Below are 3,048 nucleotides of genomic sequence, written 5' to 3'. Positions count from 1 at the left end.
AGTAGTTTTATTTTTATAACGTGCTTTCACTTCACTACCGAGCGCAGCTCTGTGTGCCTTATTATTATTATTATTATTATTATTATTATTATTATTATTATTATTATTATTATTATTATTATTATAGCACTAATTGTCCTCTTTCCTCCTTATGTAAGCAACGCAAAATACATACTCTTCGCACAATGCGAAGAGGCACGACTTAGTGCTAGTCTGATGAAGTGCCACTCCGATATGCTCAACCACTAATATTCGTGATATACGAATTTTTTAAAGAAATGCTATACAGTTTAGTGTCAACGATACACATACTTTTGGAAGAGAAATGGCAAATATCAACTATAAAATCTCTAAGCAACCGTTTACATTTAACATTTCCTGTTCGTGTAACTTTAACCCAGCAAATTCTCCATTTAATAATTGATGGCTTTAGAAATCGATAATGTTTTTTATGTACAAAGTATTTGCCGCAATTACAATTACTATTTCAGTTTCCACACTATATATTGAGTTAAAGGAAAATAAATTTAAAGGAAGATTTAATCAACATTAGTATTCTTTCAGAAATTAGCAATGATCTTTCGGAAATTGGCAAAGGGCTATATAATTTTTGTGGACACATTACAATATGCCAAACTTAAATAACTAGATAATGATGGTTGAAACATTGACCTTTGAAACAAAAAGGCTCCATTTTGAATTTCCGTTCACAGTTGGTCGTTACAAATTAAAAACTTTTAGCGGTTAAGTAATTCAAGTAAAAGCGATTAAGTCGTGTACGTTATCTTTTAAACAAATATCAGAGAGATAAATGGGTGAACGTTCTTATTCAAAAGTTTTTTTATTATCTATTCCGCATATAAATGCAATACTGTATCATATACTTCATTCATTACTTGAATTTCGATCAAATATGAAACTAATGATTAGAATCGACATAATTTACGGTTAAAATATAACTTACAAGCTTGCATTATGTTCTTTAAACCTCTGGAATACTTACACATATTGTGTAACTCTTAAGAGTGTGTATGCATATAGAATACACACGCACACACACACGGACACACACAAACATGAGAGAGGGGGCAGTGCATGTGTATACACATATATAAATATATGTGTGGATATATGTATGTATACATACGCACACACATATATGTATATATATGTGTATATGTACACACACACATACACACATAGATTTATAGATAGATAGATATCTGTCATCGTCTGTGTATGTGCAAGTGTGCGTATGTGTGTTTGTGCGTACGTATGTGTGTGTGCGTGTGTGTGTGCGTGTGTGCGTGTGTGCGTGCGTTTGTATGTTTTCCATATGACATAATTATTTTTTTAAACAATGCAATGTGAGGAAGAGTCGTTCACTGGTAATACCAGTGTATGTAGAATCGTATTCACGAGTAAGTGCATATACGTATATAATCAACTTGTAACATTTTAACAGACCCTGAAGTAGGAATTTTTTCTCCATAGACAGAAAGTAGTGTGGTTTCTATCAATAACACCCGTACCAGCTCCCAAAGGCACCCCCGACCTACTTTCGTTCGTATACAATAATGTGTTAAGACCTTTTTCATGTGTGCAGGGACAAACATGACACAGAAAAACTAAGTTTTCTCTATTACATCACGTGATTATCTGTAAGTTGAATCGACAGGAGTGAGGGGGTGGAAGCGATGGTGATGACGGTGTGTGATGGTAATAGTAGTAGTGACAGAGATGGAGATAGAGTAGTAGTAGTAGTAGTAGTTGTTGATGGTGTTGACGGTATTGTTGTTGTGACGTGGTGGTGGTGGTGGTGGTGGTGGTATGATGATAGTCGTGGTAGTAAAAGTAGCGATGTTAGTGATGGTTGGTTGTGATGTTTGTAGTAGTGATGACTGTGTTGATGGAGGTGGTGGTGATGGTGGTAGTAGGAATATTGGTTGTTTTCCTGTAGGTAGCTGTAGTAGTAGTTGTGCTGATAATGGCAGTGGTGGTAGTGGTGTGGTGTTTGTGGTAGTAGTCGTTGTGGTGAAGATGATAGTATAGGTCGTTGTCATGGAGGTGGTTGTGATGGTACTAATGGTAGTGGTGGTAGTAATGGTTTTGGTGGGGGTGGGATTATATCGGTGGTTGTGATAGTGGTGTTAGTGATGGTGGTGGTGGTGATAGTGTGAATGTGTGTAGGAGTGGATAAACGCCTTAATCTGTCAAGGCAGTGGTATGATGGTTGCGTAGATATAATGTTGGTTATGTCGACTGTAATCGTGATGATGATGATGATGATGATGATGATGGCTGTGGTAACGGCTGCAGCGGCGGTAGCAGCGGGTTTGTGGTTGTGGTGGTGGTGGTGGTGAAAATTTCGATGATTGTGATGTTTGATATGGGATGAGACAAGAGTAGAACATTGGTTTTGTTGATGATATTGTTACTGTAATGGTGGAGGTAGTGTTAGTAGTAGTAGTAGTAGTAGTAGTAGTAGTAGTAGTAGTAGTAGTAGCAGTAGTAGTAGTAGTAGTAGTAGTAGTAGTAGTAGTAGTGGTGGTGGTGGTGGTGGTGGTAGTAGTAGTAATAGTAGTAGTAGTAATAGTAGTAGTAGTAACAGTAGTAGTAGTAGTAGTAGTAGTAGTAGTAGTAGTAGTAGTTGTAGTAGTGGTAGTAGTAGTAGACGACTCATTGTCTTGTTTGGATGGTATCATGAAGAAATAGAAGAGGGTCAGGGGTGATGGTCGTGTTGGTGGTGTCATAGGGAGTGTTAGTATTGTAGTGGTTGGGGTTGTAGTAGTAGCTATTGTACCAATGTTTTGTTGTATAGCTTCAAATCAGACCCGAATCAAGCAGCCTTATGTTTAAAGGAAATTCATCCAGGGCCTTGGACTGTTTTATCTAATGTGTCCTTCCTTTTTCTTGATTTGGGCTGAGATCTAACTGCCTTTTCAGGCAGATACGGTGATCATGTATAGTTGCCCCTACTGTTTCAAATAAACGTTTTTGTTCTTGATGACGACGACGATGATAGGTGGTGGGGGTAGTGGTGGTGGT

Source organism: Octopus bimaculoides, chromosome 17 (genome assembly GCF_001194135.2).
Source record: "Octopus bimaculoides isolate UCB-OBI-ISO-001 chromosome 17, ASM119413v2, whole genome shotgun sequence".
NCBI lineage: Eukaryota > Metazoa > Mollusca > Cephalopoda > Octopoda > Octopodidae > Octopus > Octopus bimaculoides.
Note: the sequence above shows the minus strand (reverse complement) of the source record.